The sequence below is a fragment of the Ovis aries genome, chromosome 7 (assembly GCF_016772045.2).
Source record: "Ovis aries strain OAR_USU_Benz2616 breed Rambouillet chromosome 7, ARS-UI_Ramb_v3.0, whole genome shotgun sequence".
NCBI classification, from domain to species: Eukaryota; Metazoa; Chordata; class Mammalia; order Artiodactyla; family Bovidae; genus Ovis; species Ovis aries.
In genome coordinates, this window is record NC_056060.1 from 62,148,449 (window position 1) to 62,172,882 (window position 24,434).

The following is a 24,434-nucleotide window of genomic DNA, read 5'->3' on the forward strand; positions in this document are numbered from 1 at the left end:
CACCTCGTATCATGAGCTCATCTCGTGTCATAAGCACACCAAAATCACAACTATCTTCAGAACAGCCATGGGTGAAGAAGACCAGAACCTAACAAAAAAGATCTACAACTACAGACACAAAGAAGGAGCACCAACAAGACAGGTAAGAGGGGCAGATATGCAATACAGTCATGTCCCATTCCTCTGGGTAGGTGACCCACACACTGGAGAATAATTTTGCAGAGGTTCTTCCATAGAAGTAAGAGTTCTGAGCTCCACATCAGGCTCTCAGGCTGGGGGTCTTGTACCAGGAAGATGACCCCTCAGAGCATCTTGCTTTGAAGACTAGAGGCCTTAATTTCAGAAGACCCAAGAGACTGGGGAAATTAGAGACTTGACCCTTATAGGGTACGTGTGAAACTCATGTGTACCAGGATCCAGGGCAAAAGGAGTAATCTGCTAGAAGCCTGAGTATGAGCTGCCTGCTGCTCTTTTAGGGTGTCGTGAAGAGACAAGGCATGGCTACAGCTCACCCTGGGGATCTAGACCCTGGTGGCAGCCATATTTGGGAACATTCTACCACATGAACACTGCTGCTGATGGCTGCTGTCTTGGGATTCACCCTCTAGCTCACTAATGCCAAGACCTGACCCCACCCAACACCTAAAGGTGCCAGTACTGGATACCTCAGATCAAACAACTAACTGGGCAAGGACACAACCCCCACCCCCATCCCATCAGCAGCCAGAGTGCCTAAAGACTTTCTGAGCCCACAGCCACCTCTAGACACAACCCTAGATATGGCTCTGCCCACCAAAGGACCACAACTCAGCTGTACCCACCAGTATGCATGCACCAGATCTACCCTTCAGGAAGCCAGCCCCAGCCTCCAGAAGTGCCTCACTCACCAGGGAGAGACACCAGATGCAAGAAAACCATGATCCTACAGCCAGCAAACCCAGCCTGCCCATAGTGATTCAAATCCTACCCAGGGAGCAGCTGTGCCCTAGCCCCAGCCACTAGCAGGCCAATGTAAGCTTTGGAACAACACAGGGCCTGTACCCAACTGAAAAGATCTCTGAAGGATCGTGTTTAGAAAGAAAGAACTGGAAATAAATATGGAAAACACAGTGAAAGTATTGTTCTCGTTCTGTCTGTACCAAGCCAAAATAAAATGTAGAAATAAAAAAATATTGAATTAAGAAAATGAACTTAATAGTAGAAAAAAAATTACAAGAGCACAAAGAGTTTATCTCTGTGATTTAATTCAGCATTTCTTCAAGGAGGCCACAATTTTTCAATAAGCAAGTTGTCACTAACAGTAAGTTCCTGGAAAAGGTTGAAGAGCTGGCCGAAACAAATAAAACAGTAAATACCATGGCCAAGAAAAGGTAAATAGGATGCTGGAGCAAACAGTAGTAAAAGGGAATGACATAGCGAAGAATAAATATAGAAACGCTGAGAAAGCAATATTTTGGGATTGAACATAACAGCAAGGAAATTAAATTCTGAGAGATAGGATGTGACAAAGAGAATAAGCTTAGTTTTCTCTTTCCTGCTTCTCTATCCAAGAGAAATAACTGTCAGCTACAGGTCATAAAGCTTTATAGACTCATGACCTCTGATCTCTGACCCTGTGATTTATTTTCTCTGAGCAGAAGTGTGACCCCTCCTCCATCTGAGAAAAATGAGGCAGCATGTCTGGGTGGCTTCTGCCATTCATCAGGCAATGAAATGCATCTGGTTCTCAATTTTCCATCCGCACTCTTGCTTCAGGCCAACTCAGGACTGGTCTACAGATTAATGCAAAGAATCAGCAGACACATTTTATTTACAATACATATACATTCAACTTATAAACCCTTTCTACTGAACCACAGAAGGCAAGCAGTTCCCAATTTAATTAACACACTTAAATTGCTGAAAGTCAGCAGAACCAGTTCATAAGTGGCCAGAGCAGATCTGCCCTATTTGCAAAAAAAGTTAACTCAGTGTAAAGGAAGAAGAGTTCTTTCATTTGCATTGGCCCCTTCTGTCAATACTTGATAAGTAGAGGTGCCCATTTGTTAATGGGTATTTTTGCACATACAGAGCATCAGAAAAAGGTATTTCCAGAAGAGCAGAGATAATTAGAGCACATGTGCTCTCTTTGATGACATTTGAAGCAGCAAGGAGACTGGAGTCAGGGAGGGGAGGGAACTGAGGGGAGAATGTGTTTTGTGAAGCCAAGACTGCTGGTAGCTAGAGTTGGCTCTGACTTTTGGGGGCAAAGGAGATTGAGTCATCTCCCTTCTATAGAGCTGATTTGCTGAAAGGGCACAAGAAATTCCCAGGGATTTCATGCTGCTTTGAAGCAACCTGCATATCAAATGGATAGGAAAGGGAGAGGAGGAAATGGGTTTTGTTGCTAGGTCTCCCTAAGACTTGCCAAAATTTTGCCTCTCTCTTTGTGAACCCAGTAACTGCCACAGCTGGGCTCCCCATTACTCTAAACAGGAAAGGCATGAATATGCCCTGTCCTTTTCAGTTTGCAAATGTTCTTTGGTAAGGGCAAACATGGCCATGTTTGTTCTCCCTGGGGAACAAGTCAGGCATGAAGTCCCTTTTGTTCAGACTAAGAACAATCCCCTCTTATTCCCAAGTCTCAGAGTGGCTGGCAACTTAATCTGGACATATGAACATGAATACTGTCTAGGCAGGGAAAGGGCTAGGCTCTCTGAAGCTGCCCAGGAGTTGGTGTCTGTCTGAAGCCCCAGGAGATGTAGAGATGCAGGTGATTCCTGGGAGAGGCCCTCTTTAGGTGTACAAGTCCATAAAGGGAGTCTCCCTGATATTTAGGAGTGCAGAGAGCAGATCCAGTAGTGTCTTTAGCCTTGGTTTACAAAAGGAATATGAGCTGAAAGAATGAGACATCTTAGATGCCATGGGAATGTAAAAGTATAGCTATGATGAGTGTGGGCTTCCCCGGTGGCTCAGATGATAAGGAATCCACCTGCAATGTGGGAGACTTGTGTTCTATCCCTGGGTTGGGAAGATCCCCTGGAGAAGGGCATGGCAACTCACTCTAGTATGCTGGCCTGGAGAATCCCCATGGACAGAGGAGGCTGGCAGATGACAGTCCATAGGGTCACAAAGAGTCGGACACGACTGAGCGACTTAGGACACAGCACACGTTAGAAGACAAGAAAGGAGGGTTCAAGACAGTGGCATAGAAAGATCCTGAAGCCCCTCCTCCCAAGGACACTACAAATCTACAACTGCATATGGAATAATTCCCCCTTAAAGGAACCTGGAAACTGGATGAACAGTCTCCACAACAAGGGGTAAACGGACAGCACTGAGAGGGTAGGAGTAACAGAGATATGATCACAGCAAGGAAAAACACCACATCCTAGCTGCAGTCATCCACAATCAGGAAGAATCACAAAAATAGTTATTTTCCCTGAGGAGTGAGGGATTTGAGCTTCACATCAAGTAACCCCAACCCTTAGATATGCGCAGGAGAAACCAATTCCTAAAACACCCACCTCTGAAAACCAATGGGGAATATGTCCAGGAAAACTATAGAATTACAGGGAATGGAAAACCTGCTATTAAAGGGCTCATGGAAGACTCACTCAACCCAAAACACAGTGTAAAAACACCAGATTGGAAGTGTGTGGACATGGTCCATGGGTTCATGGTCCTATCGGGTGAAGGAGATCTCTAATACGTACTAATCTTGAAGCATCTGTTCAAGAAGCAGGAACCAGTTGGAATGGTCCCTGGGGTTTGAGACACTTGTGGGAGCCATCTGTGCTATTTCAGACTGCCTTGCTGATACAGCTTTGGCAGGTACCATTCTGGAAATCTCTGTCTGACCTGTTAGCACAAGTGGGCATGACCAGCTTAGACCCCCACCACCCAGACACCTCTGCTGAGCATCACAGCCACATGGTTGATAACCCCTTTCACTAGCACCCAGCAGTCACTACAGATGAGCCCTGCAGTCAGTCATTCCAGGGGCCAGTCCTGCCAACCACCACCCAGCACCCCCCTCAAGCTCCTCCTGCCTTCTGGTATTGATTTTCATTATCATTTACTGACAAGCACCCAGGTCATTAGAAACAATAACTGTTCACAGAATGTTTTAAGCACCCTAGTAGCAAGAGTAGCTCAGCAGCCAAGACCATACATAGAATCTGGGTTCTGAGCTTTAGATAACTTCCTTGAAAATAGAGAGGCCAATAGACATGCTTTATGCACATTGAAGTAAAGCAACTATAAAGTTGCATAGTTCTAAGCTAGGCTCACAGAGTAACTACAGAATTTTCCTATGGATAGTATGGTGGTTAAATACCTAGACTTTTTTTTTTTTCCTTGTGGGGGGTGCTGAAAAAATGCATACAGTTGTCCTTCATTTAAATAGAAATATATATCCTATTAGTTCTAATGTTTCTTTTCTTCTCATGATTAGCTTCAGAGACAAGAAGCAAAGCATCTTAGTTTTCAGAAACTTTCACTTCCTTTGAATCCTCAGTAAATACCAAGAAAGCTATCCAGTATGTGAAAATAAAAAGCCAGAATAAATCTGCCTCCTTTCTTAAATGCTTAACCTTAAAGCACTCAGCAGGGAAGAAGAATATTTCCTAATATAGAGATAGAGAGTTGTTACAAAAAAGGAAAAAAAAATCCAATTAAAAAGTGGGATTTGTGAGGCCCCTGCTTTGGCATGAACCACAAAGCAGAGTCAGTACATCAGCTCTAATGACAAAGGCGTGGATGCCTGATACTGGAGATTACAAACCAGTTTGCAGTTTATTGGCTTTTTCATCATAGAGGATGGTTGAATGTTTTGATTTCAGTGATAAATGATACTGAATAAACTTAAGTTATAAACTTTAAACTACTTTTGCCTTAAATGCCTTATAAAATATCTAAAACTTGCCAAAGTGTTCAACTGAAACATGAAAAATTAAGTCATACTGGTGGTTTTATATCACACAGAACAAAAACAATCATTTGAACAACCTATCATTTAAGCCTAAAATATAATTATTAGGTCCAATAAGACCAATTCCAGTGACATCCATGTCACTCTTTAAGAGAAATAGAATAATGTAACGAATGCTTTTGGAGCAGGCACCTTCAGTGTTCTGCCCACATCCCCTCAGATCTCTCTACTATTCTCATATACACCTGCCACCAGAGTGCTCACGCTTCCAACAGTCAGCACCTGCCTCTCTGAGCATTTCCTTGATACTACTGGTACTGCTTTGCCTGCAGGCATTGAGATGCATAGGTTTCTATACTAACAATACATGTTAACTGATTGCTATTTTCTGGACCCTATATTAAGCACATTATCTGAATTATTCCATCAAATTCTCACAGCAACAGTGCATGGTTTAAATAAAATTTATGACTCAGTAATTTCCTTTCTATAAAATTTCTATTCTAGTATTATTATGCATGTGTACAATGAAGTATGTACAAATATGGTCACTGTAACAGTGTTATTTTAAATACCACTGACAACATAAATTTATATCAACAAAGGACCAATCAACTAAACATTGGCACATTTCCTATGCAACATGGCAAAAGGATGAAGCAATTGTATGTGCATGTAATGGAACTGTTATGAATATACAGTATTGGGTAAAATCAAGATAGTGAATATTCATATACATGTAGATATATATGAAGGTACAATTAATTATTTCTGCAAAGAGAATAAAAATTGGAAGAATTTAGTGGCAAGATATGCCTTTGCAAAGAGGGACTGGGAATCTGGATAGGAGGTAGACTTATTTTTGTTTTGTGTGCTCATAACAATTTTTTCAATTTGAAAATAAATAAGTACAAAATTAAGTGCAGAATTCAGACAGAGAAAGAGCAAGAGAGAGAAGCTGATCAGCACTCTCAAAACTTGTTTAGAGATCAAATATTTATATTTATTTATCATATTTACACAATTTCAAAAGTGGGGGTATTATTATTATATCCATTTTTAAGGATAAGGAATTGAGATGGAGAATTAACTAAATTGTTCAAGTGCAGTCAGTAGTGAATAGTAGAGTCAGGATTTGAATCCAGGACAATTTGATTTCTAAGCCCTTACTTTTTACCCTGTATCACTTTCCTTTCAGAATTCAAAATGGATGAATGAAACCATTTAGTAATGTTACAAAAATGAGATAAGTTTTAATAATGCAATTGTAACTTTTTATTTCTTATAAAATCTACTTACTCCAAACAAAGATTTAGTATAAATACAAATCCAGTCACAGGAAAATGTTTCTCTTTAAGTACTAGAGAAATTATAACTAATTTCTAATGAAAATATAAGTTGACTAGAAAATATGGGAAATAAATGGAATGATAAAAATACACATACCTATGTATTTCTTTGTATCTTTTCCCCAAAAGAAATAGGAAATTTATTTACAAAGTAAAGGAATAATTTCCCTTACAACCTCAACTCTTATGTTCCACTTAGAAACTTTTTATAAAGACAAGTCATAAAACCAAAGAGGCGCAGAGATCCAACCAGTGATGTGCTGAAAACACTGATAAAGTCTTACAAGAGCTGAATTTTCAAGAACCTTGATGACTGATCATCAAGGTTAAAAACAAGAGAGTTTTTAATTTAAAATTAACTATATAAACTACAAACAAATTAAAATGAAGGTTATATACATTCAAAACTCAGTAATTCCTACTTAATTTAATATTTTTTGAGGTTACTCACTATATTTTTGAGGTTACTCACATTTATATGATGGAAATACGTATTAATGTGTGTGGCTATGACTCTCTCCCTAATTCCATGTTTAATGATATCACACTGGTAATTTGAAATCAACTTTGCTAGGAGAATTTACACTACAGAATTAGCAAAAGCTAAAAATTGGGGCTTTTTTTCTTACATAAAGTCAAATTTAAAACAATTATGACTACATCACTAGATTCAATGGAGAAGGCAATGGCGACCCACTACAGTATGCTTGCCTGGAAAATCCCATGGATGGAGGATCCTGGTAGGCTGCAATCCATGGGGTCGCTAAGAGTCGGATACAACTGAGCGTCTTCACTTTCACTTTTCACTTGCATGCATTGGAGAAGGGAATGGCAATCCACTCCAGTGTTCTTGCCTGGAGAATCCCAGGGATGGGGGAGCCTGGTGGGCTGCCGTCTCTGGGGCTGCACAGAGTCGGACACGACTGAAATGACTAGATTCAACAGCAGCGCTAGATTCAACACTCCTTATTGGCATAAATATATAAATTTTGCTATTTATAGCCTTTAGGGAAAAAAAATCATGATGTTTGCAGTAAAAAATGACTATTAGAACATCTAGTATGAAATGTGGCCAGTCATTCTTATGGTTGATCCTAGAAACTGTTTTCAAGTAACATTTATCAAATGTTCCCATCTAAGCACTTTAAAAAGAGAAACATTTTAAAAAGGAGAAAGTAAAAAGCAAAACATTTCCTTCTTTCAGTAGGAATTGTAGTTCTAGATTTATAATCTCTTCTTTAGAAATTATGTGTGGGGTCATAGTTCAGTTCAATTCAGTTGCTCAGTCGTGTCCGACTCTTTGCAACCCCATGAACTGCAGCCCACCAGGCCTCCCTGTCCATTACCAACTCCCAGAGTTCACCCAAACCCATGTCCATCGAGTCGGTGATGCCATCCAACCATCTCATCCTCTGTTGTCCCCTTCTCCTGCCCTCAATCTTTCCCAGCATCAGGGTCAAGTCAGTTCTTCACATCAGGTGGCCAAAGTATTGAAGTTTCAACATCAGTCCTTCCAATGAACACCCAGGAATGATCTCCTTTAGGATGGACTGCTTGGATCTCTTTGCAGTCCAAGGGACTCTCAAGAGTCTTCTCCAACACCACAGTTTAAAAGCATCAATTCTTCGGCACTCAGCTTTCTTCACAGTCCAACTCTCACATCCATACATGACCACAGGAAAAACCATAGCCTTGGAGAGGGTTTATGAATGGATTTATTATCTATGTTATCCATGCTTATAGATCTTAGAAAATTATTTTATACTCATAATAAAGGCAATTTCTTCTCATATTTTTGAAACACAGTGATAGGCAGAGACGCCATTGATCAGAATGATTTTGAAACCTAGGAAATCATAATAATGAAAGTCAATCTAAATTGAATGATGAATCCACAAAGAGAGTGGTCTATAAGAAACTGTAACATATAGTTTATAGTGTCTGTATCGTCAGAAGGTTCTTAATGGTCTCTTTGTTAAAGATTTTGGGTCTTATCTTTTTTTTTTTTTTACTTTGGTCATTTTTTTTTCTTTTACTTTATTTTACTTTACAATATTGTATTGGTTTTGCCATACATTGACATGAATCCACCACGGGTGTACATGCAATCCCAAACATGAACCCCCCTCCCACCTCCCTCCCCACAACATCCCTCTGGGTCATCCCCATGCACCAGCCCCAAGCATGCTGTATCCTGCATCGGACATAGACTGGTGATTCGATTCTTACATGATAGTATACATGTTTCAATGCCCTTCTCCCAAATCATCCCATCCTCTCCCTCTCCCTCTGAGTCCAAAAGTCCGCTACACATCTGTGTCTTTTTGCTGTCTTGCATACAGGGTCATCATTGCCATCTTTCTAAATTCCATATATATGTGTTAGTATACTGTATTGGTGTTTTTCTTTTTGGCTTACTTCACTCTATGTAATTGGCTCCAGTTTCATCCATCTCATCAGAACTGATTCAAATGTATTCTTTTTAACGGCTGAGTAATACTCCATTGTGCATATGTACCAAAGCTTTCTTATCCATTCATCTGCTGATGGACATCTAGGTTGTTTCCATGTCCTGGCTATTATAAACAGTGCTGTGATGAACATTGGGGTACGTGTCTCTTTCCATTCTGGTTTCCTCGGTATGTATGTCCAGCAGTGGGATTGCTGGGTCATATGGCAGATCTATTTGCAATTTTTTAAGGAATCTCCACACTGTTCTCCAGAGTGGCTGTACTAGTTTGCATTCCCACCAACAGTGTAGGAGGGTTCCCTTTTCTCTACACCCTCTCCAGCATTTATTGCTTGCAGATTTTTGGATCGCAGCCGTTCTGACTGGTGTGAAGTGGTACCTCATTGTGGTTTTGATTTGCATTTCTCTAATAATGAGTGACGTTGAGCATCTTTTCATGTGTTTGTTAGCCATTCATATGTCTTCTTTGGAGAAATGTCTATTTAGTTCTTTGGCCCATTTTTTGATTGGGTCATTTATTTTTCTGGAATTGAGTTGCATAAGTTGCTTGTATATTTTTGAGATTAGTTGTTTGTCAGTTGTTTCATTTGCTATTATTTTCTCCCATTCAGAGGCTGTCTTTTCACCTTGCTTATATTTTCCTTTGTTGTGCAGAAGCTTTTAATTTTCATTAGATCCCATTTGTTTATTTTTGCTTTTATTTCCAGAATTCTGGGAGGTGGATCATAGAGGATCCTGCTGTGATTTATGTCTGAGAGTGTTTTGCCTATGTTCTCCTCTAGGAGTTTTATAGTTTCTGGTCTTACATTTAGATCTTGAATCCATTTTGAGTTTATTTTCATGTGGGGTGTTAGAAAGTGATCTAGTTTCATTCTTTTCCAAGTGGTTGACCAGTTTTCCCAGCACCACTTGTTAAAGAGATTGTCTTTACTCCATTGTATATTCTTGCCTCCTTTGTCAAAGATAAGGTGTCCATATGTGTGTGGATTTATCTCTGGGCTTTCTATTTTGTTCCATTGATCTGTATTTCTGTCTTTGTGCCAGTACCATACTGTCTTGAGGGTCTTATCTTTTTAATGATTGTTTTGGATTATAGATGATTTACAGTGTTGTGTTCATTTCAGGTACACAGCAAAATGAATCAATTATATATATACATATATCCACTCTTTTTTAGATTATCTTCCCATATAGGTCATTACAGAGTATTGACTATATTTCCCTGTGCTATACAGTAGGTTCTTATTAGTTATCCATTTTATTAATATATATAGTTATGGGTATATTTTATTCCAATCTCACAATTTAGCTCTCCTTTCCACATTCCCCCTGTAACCATACATTTTCTAAAAACTTGCCAGAAAAATCAGTAAGTGATAAATACATAAAGTAAATGGTTTTATTAATACACCTCAGGCTTCAACAGTATTTTTAGAGTAAAAACTGTTTGACTAATGGAGGTATCTGGTTTCCCTTTCATAGAATCAGTTTACAACTCCCTGCTGGCAAATCATTTATTTTAAGAGGGAACTGTTACATATGCTTATATATATTTTAAACCATGTTGGTCTCTCACACACACAAAAAGGAAGTTTCCAGTTAAAATATTTGATTGCTCTCCAAGGACAATAATGTGTACTGAGAGAAATAATTAGAGGACACTGGATTAAGCTGATAGTATTTAACGAAAACTCCCTCGTCACTCAGTCATGTTTCTAGAAGTTGTTCCGCTGACTAGGGCTCACTGATCTTATTAAACAGAATTCTAACTTTTTTATTTATAAGATGACCTAAAGGGAGCAGAGCTGAAGCTTCATAACTGGATAAAGCACTTGCTTATGATTACTGGGCATGCCAGCTTAAACGCAATTAAATCTGTACTATGTATGCAAACCTAGCCCCAGCCATCTAGACAGCTGAGGTAGTAACTTATATTACGTGATAGCAAGGAACTCAAAAGAATCCCTTTAAAAAAATTGTTACATACGACAGCCTGTTAGTCTTAAAATTCTCACCATTTAAATTACTACACTGGATGACTGTCTCCAGAGGAAGTCTTGAGAACCAAAGCAAAGCTTTAAGGGCATGTTTAAATAAAGAAAAATATAAAGGAAGACTGGAGAAAATGACTAGAATTCACTTCAAAACTGTAGGTGAAAGTGAAAGTGTGGTTGCTCAACCATGTCCAACTCTTTGTCCATGGACTATAGCCCACCAAGCTCCTTGGTCCATGGGATTCTCCAGGCGAGAAATGGAGTGAGTTGCCATTGCCTTTTCCAGGAGATCTTCTTGACCCAGGGATCAAACCCAGGTTTCCTGCATTGTAGACAGATTCTTTACTGTCTGAGCCACTAGGGAAGCCCAAAACTGTAGGGGAAAGGACTAAAGGGTAAACACAAAGAAAATAGTAACAAGAAAAAATAAATAGAAAAGCAAAAATTAATGGATAAAGTTTGGAAAGACACCATAACTAAAATATAAACACAAAGAAAAAATATTTAGAACTCATGTAGCGATGGACTTATTCAGTTCAGTTCAGTTTAGTTGCTTAGTAGCGTCCAACTCTTTGTGACCCCATGGACCGCAGCATTCCAAGCCTCCCTGTTCATCACCAACTCCTGGAGTTTATCCAAACTCACACCCATCGATGATGCCATCCAACCATCTCATCCTCTGTTGTCCCCTTCTCCTCCTGCCTTCAATCTTTCCCAGCATCGGGGTCTTTTCAAATGAGTCAGCTCTTAGCATCAGGTGGTCAAAGTGTTGGAGTTTCAGCTTCAACATCAGTCCTTCCAATGAACACCCAGGACTGATTTCCTTTAGGATGGACTGGTCAGATCTCCTTGTAGTCCAAGGGACTCTCAAGAGTCTTCTCCAACACCATAGTTCAAAAGCATCAATTCTCCGGCACTCAGCTTTCTTTATAGTTCAACTCTCTCATCCATACATGACTACTGGAAAAACCATAGCCTTGACTAGACCAACTTGTGTTGGCAAAGTAATGTCTCTGCTTTTAAATATGCTGTCTAGGTTGGTCATAACTTTCCTTCCAAGGAATAAGCCTCTTTTTATTTCACGGCTTCAGTCACCATCTGCAGTGATTTTGGAGCCCCTCAAAATAAAGTCAGCCACTGTTTCTGCTGTTTCCCCATCTGTTTGCCATGAAGTGATGGGGCTGTATGACATGATCTCAATTTTCTGAATGTTGAGCTTTAAGCCAACTTTTTCACTTTCCTCTTTCACTTTCATCAAGAGACTCTTTAGTTCTTTGCTTTCTGCCATAAGGGTGGTGTCATCTGCATATCTGAGGTTATTGATATTTCTCCCGGCAATCTTGATCCCAGCTTGCGCTTCATCCAGCCCAGCATTTCTCATGATGTACTTTGCATATAAGTTAAATAATCAGAGTGACAATATACAGCCTTGAGATACTCCTTTTCCTATTTGGAACCAGTCTGTTGTTCCATGTCCATAATGGGCTTATTAGCAATCAGCAAAGAGCAAATTGAAACAAAAGGCTGAGTTAACCATTTCACATCTTTCATATTGACAAAATTTTAAAACCCTGATAATAACAAATTTGGGTAAGAAGGTGAAATAATATAAAATTTCAATATACCAGTATTTAAATTGTACAGACAAAATGGAAGCAATTTGGTAATCTAATAGAGTAAAAGATGCCCCTCTCAGCAATTGAATAATTCTTCCTCTAGTCAGGTACTATACCATATTTCTTGCATATGTACTCAAGGGGACACATACAAGAATAATCCTTGCTTGACTGACTAAAAGAACAACAGATACGGAAATAAATGTCTATCAACTTGAGAATGGACAAGGAGAAAGTATTACACTTTTACAGTGAATCCTATATAGCAATTAATGAATTCATTAGAACTATCAATATAAATGTGTCAATGTAATTAAATCTCAAAAAAATAATATAAGTAAAGAAAGATAAATATGGAATGACATTTACAATAGAATTGTTATTTCTATTGTAAGTACAAAATTTCTATTTCCAGTATATAAACATGCATATAATGCATTATGTGCTTAATATTAAATACTAAAAGTGCAAAATCCTGAACAGAAAGGACATGAAACTTCAGAACACTGATTACCTGTGGGGAGACAAGGATAGAAATGAGTTTCTAAAAGAGCATAGAGGACCGTCTACTAAAAATATACACAATTTTTTAAGTTATTATGGATAAATGGTAGATTTAACTAAATCTGATAGTCGCTACAGGGCATTTATTTATTCTGTAGACATTTTGTGAGTTTTAAATAGGTCATAATAAAAAACAATTTAACAAAATGATAAAAATGCACTCTTTAGAGTTTCTTGTAAAATTGTTTTAATCAGAAATTGCTCCTACTCTGAAAAAATTAAGAGAATTTTAATTGATTTTCTCGTGAATGTCTATATATTATTAAATTCCTATTTTTAAAACAAAATGTTTGATGTTATAACAGACCCCACTTTTGTCCTTAAAACAACTTTAAGCTAGTTGCCTTTTCCTCCAAAGAAATATACTTATAAACTTTATTTACAGAGACCAAGAGCATACTTGAAAACACACATACATGTAATACCATCTTGGTGGTTGTGGTTCAGTTGCTAGGTTGTGTTTGACTTTTGCAACCACATAGACTGTAGCCCACCAGGCTCCTCTGTCTATGGGATTCCCAGGCACAAATACTAGAGTGGGTTGCCATTTCCTTCTCCAAGGGATCTTCCCATCCCGGGGTCTCCTGGATTATAGGTGGATTCTTTACCAACTGAGCCACCAGGGAAGCTGGAAGCCACTCAGGAAGTCACCAGGTAATACAGTCTTACATCTATGTAAACAAAACAGACATACACACATACATATGTACATACACATACATGCTGATAAACATGTTCATTCATATATACACATGTATTTCTAATTTCCCATAGTGATGTGGTATTAATGTACTTGGTTTTTAAAAGATTTAATATCTATCATGCTTTTATTTTTTAATTGATACTTACCTGAGTTTCTTCATATTTATGTTATATAATAATATTAGGTTATATAATCATGTTGTAAGACACCATAGGTATGTCTCCTGTATCACTGGATCATCAGCTCAGTTAAAACACCATTGGCGTCTTTCACAATTCTACATTTGTTTGTGTAATTGCGTAATATTTAATCTGAAACCTCTTAGACAGGAAAGAATTTTTGGAAGTCATCCAAGCTGCCATTTTTCTGACACATGTTTTGTCTTCTAATAGTTCAATTTCTTTTTAATCATTTGTATAATCTACACTTACTACTCATTTTTAGCATTAACAAACAGTTCCTTTCTAGAGTGGAAGTAATTAAACTACCCACAATGGTTAATGATCTTAGAAATTTGCATATTCTGCATTAAGAATCAGTTTTAACAACTATATTCATGCTACCATTCCATTTATGGCTCATATAAAATATGGCAATGGTTTAATTTCTGTATGTAAACACAATTTGAAATTTAGCAGAAAATTCAAGTATTGGGAAGTGAGCTTTACTCCTTTTATAAAATGGCTATCTAATAAGATCCATTTGTTGAACTGATATTGTTTTAGTGATTAAGTTAAATTTTAGTGTTGCCTAAAGTGTTTTTCTCGTGACGAGTGATTGAGAAAATAATTATAATGGGCTATGTCTTTGACAGAGTCTATAAACACTGAGATGGCTGCACATGATTAAATTTATGTTTAGACAGTAGAAATCGTTGTTGCTTCAGAGGAGAACAAGTGTATTGATCTTCAAGAGTGAAATAAGGCAAGATGAAAGGCATAATTAAATCTGGCGTTATTGGTGTTCCCATCAACAGAACTACAATTATACAAATTACATCTTTCTTCACCTTGCCCCTCCTTTCTCTCTTCCTTAGGTTTTAAATTCAAGACCCCCTGAGCAAATATTGTGGAAAAGATTTTTGTTTTCTCTTGTATTACTAAATCAGCCTGTTTTCAATAGAGAGAAGCTCTAGACTGGTCCCTGAACAGGGCTGTCTTGTAATCCCTGTTTGGGATGAAAGTGTGTACGGTGCTTAAACTATTTCACTGTTTAAGCATAGATTCTCTTCAGCCTTAAAACACTATGCATAATCTAGGTGTTGGGAAAGGTAAACAATGAACTCGGTTAGGCCAGGAGGATACAGTGTAATGCCAAGCCTGTCACAGAGGTATTATAGGGCAGGGAAAAACAACCCGGGCTATGATCCTTCAAGATGAAAAAAAAAGAAATTTTTATGGGTTCAAGCCAAGCCTTGTTTGGGATGAAAAATTCAACACCCTCTAGTAATTCTCTTCTATTGGATTGTGCCTAAAACGTCTGGGAGTGGCTTAGAATGTATAAGGAATTCTAAGAACTGAATGTTTTCTTTCCTAGAATTTGTTTGATTAGGGGAAAAAAAAGAGTAAATTTAGAGGGAATCACTAATCTTCCTATAGCCTGTGAGTCCTTTCATTTGAATGCCAGGATTTCCCTGCAAGGATGTGCTTGGTGTGTTCTCCAGACTCTTGCTCTGAGCACCACTTACTCTCTTATATTTGCTGATATGTTGCATTTTAATTTTCCTTTTGCCTGCTCATCTGGGTAACCCAGTTTGACATCAGTCTGCTCCTGCAAGTAGGTCAGTGCACCAAAGTATGGTACCTGTGTGATGCTGCTGCTGCTGCTGCTAAGTCGCTTCAGTAGTGTCCAACTCTGTGCGACCCCAGGGACGGGAAGCCCACGAGGCTCTCCCATCCCTGGGATTCTCCAGGCAAGAACACTGGAGTGGGTTGCCATTACCATTCACAAAAGTCATGCTTTCATCCTGTTTTCCCAAATCTCATATCTTGATGGCATCTTCCATGTCCTTACTAATCATCAGAGAAATTCAAATCAAAACCATAATGAAATAATATCTCATACCTATTAGAATGGCTATTATCAAAAAGAAGAGATAAGTGTTGTTGAGGCTGTGGAGAAAAAGGAACCCTTGTGCACTGCTGGTGGGACTGTAAGCTGGTACAGCCACTATGGAAAACTATGGAGATTTCTCAAAATATTCAAAATAAAACTGCCGTTTGACTTAGTAGTCCTGCTTCTGGGTAAGCATCTAAACAAAATGAACTCACTGTCATGAAGAGATATCTGTGCCCTGCCCCACCCCCAACATGTTCATTGCACCACTGTTCATTGCAGCCAAGATATGGAGACAACCTAACGGTCCGCTGAAAGATGAGCGGGTGAAGAAGATGTGACATTCGAAATGTTATCCAGCCAAAAAGAGAACAGGTCCTGCCATTTGCAACAACACAGATGGAGTGCTAAGTGAAACAGGAGAAAGACAACTATTGCATGATCTCACTTATATGTGGAGTCTAAAAACCTTAAACTCACAAAAACAGAGGGTAGAATGATAGTAGCCAGGAGCTGGGGGCTGGGGAAAATGGGGAAGTGTTAGTCAAAGGGTTCAAAATTTCAGCTATAATATGAATGGATTCTGGGAAGGAACATGAGTTAAAACATGTTAACTGGAATTAACAACATTGTTTTATGTAGTTGAACGTTGGTAAGAGAATTGATCTTATATAGTCTCAACAAACATATAAACATGAAGGTAATTATGTCAGGTGCTAGATGTGTTAACTAACCTTACTGTGGTAATCATTTCACAATATACATGTGAATATTGATACAGGTGAATTTGATACATGTATCAAAGTGTTGTATTGTACACCTGAAACTTACACAAATTATATGCTAATTAAATCTCAATAAAGCAGGAATAAAACTTGTATTTCTTATATTGACTATAGAATCCATTTTCACAGAAGAACCATTTGTAATCTCCAACAACTAGTAGTTTTCAACCCTCTTTGGGGAATATATTATATGGTACCATGTATGGGCTTCCCTGGTGGCTCAGACGGTAAAGAATCTGCCTGCAATGTGGGAGACCCAGGTTTGATCCCTGAATTGGGAAAATCCCCTAGAGAAGGGAATGGCAACTCACTCCAGTATTCTTGCCTGGAGAATTCCATAGACAGAGGAGCCTGATAAGCTATAGTCCATGGGGTCATAAAGAGTTGGACACAACTGAGTGACTAACACACACACACACACACACACACACACACACACACAGAGTGTATGAGAGATTCTGGTCCTCTTTTTTGAAATAGCATTCTTTCTGATCTTCAGTAAGAAACAGAGGATGTGGATTAAATAAGACAAATGTCTATCTGTTTAGTCCACATATCACAAACGTAGCTGGTATCCTTGACATTATTATAAATTAATTACTTGCATTTTCAATGATCATTTTTGTCAGTAACTCTAGGTGAGATTCAAATTCATAAATTTGCAAATTGCTGTTCTCAGCCATGAACAATAAACTTCATTCAGGATTTGGCAGTGTGAAATACATACACAAATGTAATGATTTGATAGTTCTAGGGTTTTCTATTACCTTCATAATCATGAATATTAACTTAAAACTTGGTCTGTAGCCATCCTGCATTACAGGAAGGAAGTGAGAAGGTCAAAATCATGGCAAAGGGAACTGTAGCAAGAATAGAAATGAGCCCACCATTCTATTATACTTATCTAAGTTAACTGATATTTGGAGGGTATTATACAAATATTTCAAGTAATGATAAAGAAATAATAGCTAATTCTGGAACATTTTTTATACCATTGCACTTTGCTGAGCACTTTACTGGCCTCATCTCACTTAATCTCCACAATAACTTCATTAGTTAGACACATATTCTCTCCACTTAGGAAACTGAAACTTAGAAAGGTTAAGTAACTATCTCAGAGTTTCATTGCCAATAATTTAAGATGTACTGAACCCAGAGCCTATATTACTAATCACTATGACATATTGTAAGGTGTATGTGCATGTATAACCTCGTTCCAGGGCAAATCCCCAAGGATTGCAATGGGGTCAAGGTGGGAGGAGATCTTCCAATTTTTTTTCCTTTGTTAAGTGTGTGCAAGATTGCCACAAATCTCTCTCCACGCAGTAAGATAGAAAATGATGAAAGTATTTATTTATAACCCTTGACCACTTTGCTGGAGCCTTTCTGAATAATACTAAACAACTCCTATCTTCACAGTCTGCATTTTCCTCAGATAGACTAGAGTTCCTTCAAATTAGATGAGATACAAGGTTGGTTTGGGGGCTTCTCAGGTGGTGCTAGTGGTAAAGAACCCACCTGCAGGAGAAGTAAGAGACACTGGTTCTAACCCTGGGTTGGGAAGATCCCCTGGAGGAGGAAATGGCAACCTGCTCCAGTGTTTTTCCTGGAGAAACCCATGGACAGAGGACCCTGGTGGGCTGCAGTCCATAGGGTCGCAAAGAGTCAGTCAAGACTGAAGCGACTGAGCAGGCACCCATGCAAGATTGATTTTAAAACTTGTAGTGCTGTGAATGTATCTTGAACGCTCTCACTTTACTGTTTTGACAAATACTTCCCCTGTGCCTGAAAATGCCTTTCATCTTTTTTGACCCTTTATTCATACTTATTCCTAAACTCCCATCCCAGATGTCACTGCTTTCAAGGATGCTTATTTGAATCACCCTCTATCCCACGCTAGTTGAGATGAGCCACTATCACTACCATGGCATCCTTAACCTGGCATGTTTTGCTCTATTACAAAGCTTATCATACTGTTTTGAAACACAGTAGTAAAAAGGTCTGTGTATATGTGTTGGTATGTTTGTGTATGTGTGTGTGCTCAATTGCTCAGTCATATCCAACTCTCTGCAACCCCATGGATTGTAGCCCACCAGGCTCCTCTGTCCATGGGGTTTTCCAGGCAAGAATACTGGAGTGGGTTGCCATTTCCTACTCCAGGAGATCCTCCCGACCCGGGGCTAGTGGTGATCATTTGTCAGCTTAGATAAGTTCTCTTTCAATGTTTAGGAAATGCTTCATCTTATAAGACTTGGTGAAAGTGAGAATTCATTTCTATGTCATGCAGTAGACCAGCTGTACCTACAGTGTCTTTGGAAGATTTGGATATGTCTAAATCAAGTCTCTTTCAACAAAGAATATTAGGGGAGTTCTGCAGGTTTTGGAGAATGAAGCCACAAATATTTGGGAAAGTTACTAGACTGTATAGTCAGCTTTTATTTATTTTTTTAGTAATAAATACTTGACCCATGGATTAAATGATGACCATATGATCTGAGCAATTCATTATAAACTAAGTTTTATCTAATACATGAAAGCGTTAGTAGCTAAGTTATATCCAGCTCTTTGTAATCCCATTGTCTGTCCATGGAATTCTCCAGGCAAGAATACTGGAGTGGGTTGCCATTCCCTTCTCCAGGGGATTTTCCCAACTAAGGGATTGAACCCAGCTCTACTGCATTGCAGGCAGATCCAGCTGAGATACCAGGGAAGCCCATTTTTAGACATGCCCTTAATCACTCTGTCTATCAGATCTAGTCCCTTAAATCTATTTTTCTCTTCCACTGTATAATCATAAGGGATTTGATTTAGCTCGTACTTGAATGTCTAGTCAAGGCTATGGTTTTTCCTGTGGTCATGTATGGATGTGAGAGTTGGACTGTGAAGAAAGCTGAGCACTGAAGAATTGATACTTTTGAACTGTGGTGTTGGAGAAGACTCTTGAGAGTCCCTTGGACTGCAAGGAGATCCAACCAGTCCATCCTAAAGGAGATCAGTCCTGGGTGTTCATTGGAAGGACTGATGCTGAAGCTGAAACTCCAGTACTTTGGCCACCTCATGCAAAGAATTGACTCATTGGAAAAGACCCTGATGCTGGGAGGGATTGGGGGCGGGAGGAGAAGGGGATGACAGAGGATGAGATGGCTGGATGGCAACACCTATTTGATGGACATGAGTTTGTGTAAACTCCAGGAGTTGGTGATGGACAGGGAGGCCTGGCGGGCTGAGATTCATGGGGTCATAAAGAGTCTCAGTGACTGAGTGACTGAACTGAACGAACTGAACTAACCACTCTATCATCAGATGGAAGTGGTACATAAAAGTTCTGGCTTAAGCAAGTCCTGAAAGCACAACTATTTTACATGAACATGAAACTTTCACTCCAGTGCAGCTAATCTTGCAACATAGCCAAACTTGTTTCAACCCCCTACTTATAAGTCAGTACCTAGACTAGTTGGCTGAAAAAGAAATATTTGAGCCTCAGTTACAGATGGCCTCACAGCTTAGGTTCTCCAGAAATAGATAGCTAGATGGAGTTTGAAATGTAGAACATTTACTAGGAATCAAAAGCTAAGAAGGAAAGGGAGGAAAAGGAGGATAAGCAGGACTGAGTAGAGAGGAAGAAGCCAAACGGTGATGGAGGACCAATGAAACTTGGTCAGCCCCATGGGGAATTCTGAGCATTGTTTTACATTGAGCCAAAATGGTCAGGCCTTTTTATGTCTGTATCAATTAATCACTGGGTATGTGCTGCCCTGAGAAAGTTATGCCCCCAGCAAAGGTGACTTTGGGAACTGATGCAAACCCTCAAGGAGTCAACAGGTACAGCCTGTCTTGTGATGGATGAGGCAACTAGTCTTTCCTTCAGATATTAAAATATACTTCCTGGTAAGACTGAACTATAATTGTATATCTGATTGTTCACTTTTCTTTGAAGGAAACATGATCTGAGTAAAGACTCTTCATCTTAGAATAACACAGCTGGAAGATTGGCATCAAGGAGATTTGATAAAACATGGATGGATCTTTTTGGATGGGCTCAAAATGGAAGAACTTTGTTTTTAATGCAAATGTTCATCAAAAAGCCTCCTTGGTGGGGAAGGCTTTCAACAATCAAGATGACTCTCTTTGTGAATGTTGGCCAGTCTCTCTTCACAGTCCAACTTCTGCTCAATAGGCTGAAAAAATGAAGGCATGAAGGATAAAGGATGAAGGATATGTCAGGCAGGAGCTCAACATTATGGACCACACCTTCCCAAAGTTGACCTATTTACTTCCACTGAGGAGTGAGCAATATATTAGCAGCAGAAACCAATGTTGGGTGACCAACTATTCCCCATCCCAATTTGGGATAATATCTCAAAGGAATTAGTCACCCAACTAAAGTCCAAATGCTGGATCTTTGCCACCATGGAAAGACTGTCAGTTGGATATTGCTTGGTTCGGTTTTGGTTGGTTTTGCTTTCCCTGCTTACAATGCTCATATCAGCATCACAAGCTGAAGAATCATAGAATACTTCATTAAACATTATACTACACAATAAACATACTCCTAACAAAGGAATACTCAGCATATAGAAAAGAGGAAAAGGCAATGGACTTAGGACAGCATTCCTTTTGGACATATAAAATGATTGCATGGCCTAGTAAAGACTCTGCTGCTGCTACTGCTAAGTCGCTTCAGTCATGTCCGACTCTGTGTGACCCCATAGATGGCAGCCCACCAGGCTCTCCCATCCCTGGGATTCTCCAGGCAAGAACACTGGAGTGGGTTGCCATTTCCTTCTCCAATGCATGAAAATGAAAAGTGAAAATGAAGTCACTCAGTTGTGTCCAACTCTCAGCAACCCCATGGACTGCAGCCCACGAGGCTCCTCCATCCATGGGATTTTCCAGGCAAGAGTAGTGGAGTGGGGTGCCATTGCCTTCTCCGATTAAAGACTCAGGCAGCAGCAAATTCTCTCAACTATAGCTCAATATACAATGTTATTTCTTCCATCACCAGAATATACTGGTCTTGGAACCAAAGGTTAAAAGTGGGAGAGCCTTCTGTTTTAACCCTAATGATCTAAAGAGCCACTTGAAAGATTTTGCTTTTCTTGCCCTATATCTTTGGTTTAAATTTGTACATCCCTGATGAAGGAATGTTTCCATCACTGCAAAATGGAGAAAGGGGAAGAATGGACAGGACCTATACAATTCTGCACAATCCTCTTTCCAGTGGCAACATTTAGTGCAGATCTGTACAGGAATACCACAAAGCACTCAGACCCTGCAGTGATAACTGCCTGTAACCAAGAGAGGTGGTGGCTAATAGCAAATGCCACACAAAATTATTTATAAAAAAGGGAAATCACAACAAATGATTGCCTCTAAACCAGCTTCAGAGATGACAACTATGGTGTTGACCTTATTTCTTTTTTTGCACTGTATGTAATTATAAATTCAAATTTACTTTCTTCTTTCCTCTTCATCTCCCCCACTATCTTCTATAGATGTGCTGGTAAATGATGAACTTTCCAGTCTTGTCCATACATGACAGCTAGATTTGTGACAGAACTAAGGAGAATGGGACAGCATACAGAGATCTTGGCTTGTTGTTGGCACCAAAAATTGTGAATTTTATTCTCCCTGGGAAGAAACTAAGAATGTGATGACTGTATGAGATTTTTGTATCATGTTAATGGAAGCACTTTTTAAATTGTAAGTGTTTCTCCTATAATAGATCTACATGTTCCTAGAAACTTCATGTCCTGGAAAATCTTATACAAAAATTGTAGGGCTTATCAGGAAAAAAAAAAAAAACAAAACAAAAAACTAGATTGGGGCAAACACTCAAAGCCTGTACAATTTTGTAACCAGGGCAATAACAGGTACAACAATTACTCTAGCTTAGTATTTTTAAGGTGTTATAATTCTGAATAAATTTTATTTTTTAAGTGGATTGTATATTAGAAAGGGCTGAGGCTGCTGATATATGGAAACAAGGGGCAATGCACAAAGATTGAGCAGAATTATACAATGAGCACTTGTTGAACCGAGCACATGCCCAAAATAAGCAAGAGGGAGAGCATGAACGGGCACCATGGGCAGTACTGTGCCCCTCCACTGCTCGCTGTGTCAGCTGCGTAAGCAGTCACTAGTTATCAGTGGATGATGCGAAACAGTCGTACTCTGAGAAAAATCATAAACGAACCGAAGCGACTTCTATGTCATGCTGACTTCATTCTCTTATCAGTAAATCCTGTAAGCTCATCTCTTTATAAACACCCTGGGCCAGGCTGTGTAAATAAGGATGAAGAGTACACATTGATTTGGGATAACTAAAATCAGGGACTGTGGTGGGCGTCTGTCACTGTGGTTGTCCTGTATGCCAATACCATTCTTTTTCATTTGTTTTTATTATTTCAAAAGTCACATAATGTAAAACATACTATTTCAACCATATTTAACTGTGCAGTTCAGTGGCACTAATTACATTCACATTGTTGTGTAACTCTCACAATTATCCATTTCCCAAATTTTTCACTTTCCTAAACTGAAACTCTGTCCCCTTTAAACACTACACTCCCATTCCCCCTCCCGACCCTTCCTTCCAGCCCCTGGCATCTACCAGTGTACTTTCTGACTCCATGAATTTGACTATTCTAGGTACTGCATTTAAATGGAGTCAAACAATATTTGTCTCCACCTCCTGCATAGCCAATACCTCTTAAATTTGGAAAATTCCACTACAAAAGCTGAACATATCAGATACTCATTTTCCTGACCTATCTGTTACTTAAGCCCAGACACACAAACCAGGCTCACCGTTTAACAGATCCACAAGACCAGTAATGCAAAGGAAGAGGTGGAGACTGGGAGGAACTCTTTCAGGTGATGCTGACAGTAATTGCAGCAATGTCAGGGCAGGGAGCAGGGCAGAGGCGGAAGGGACAGCCTCTAGGGCCGGGCCCCAGGTGTGTCTCCAGGACAAGCTGCAGGCTCTAGTGTCTGTGCCTGCAACACAGATGCCCTTGCTATTTCTACAGTGGTGTCATTTTGGACACTGTTTCTGGCTTGTATTGACTTGAATCTCTTTCTGGGTGCTTCTTTGCTTCAATGAAATTATTTTCCTTCAAATCTCCTATAGCTTGCAAACTGAGAGCCCTGACTATCACTATCACTCAAGTAGGCGGTAAACAGCTTGAAAGGAAGTGACCACTGAGCCCAGAGTGCATAACTTTGGGGCTTGAAAGCAAGAAGTGCTCAAAACATGCTTTTTGTGTGAATAAAGGATGAGATGATGTGATTGTAGAAATAGATTTGCCCTAAAAGCAATGAGATCCAAATAATTAAAGTAACTAATATATTATAACTAGAATAGCATAAAGATATATATATATGATCTTAATTATGTGTTACCATAAACACTTTTTCTAATATTTCTTCATAATAGTACTCCCTTGCACAAATGACAGAGATTACTGACATTTTATCTTAGATAATTGTTTCATGTTAGATTTATACTAAGAAAACTTATTATCTGTTTGTTTGGTTTGTTGGGGTTTTTTTTGTTCTTCCTATCTGATGCTAAGAGGTCTGTCATAGTTACTACCTTCACTATGCTCTCAGCTCCCCAGAATTCCCTGATGCCAACCTTTGGAAGTTTTACTAATAATTCAGATTATAACCCCCATCAACTAAAGAACAGTGATTCACTCTGAATTGTACAGTGTTCTATAGTAAACTTAGCTGGAATCTAAAATCCTTAATCCTTCACCCTTATAGCTGATATTTTCATAAAGGTAAAGCAATTTTTAAAAATAAGGGAATTCATAATAATAACAGAAAAAAGATGTAAAGAAATTATTTATAGGCTATTGAGAGTTGATATTTACATGCAAGATTTCCTTGTCTTTTTTTTTCAAGTATTTTCTTTTTTCAAATTTGTATTTATTTATTTTTAATATAAATGTATTTATTTTAATTGGAGGTTAATTAATT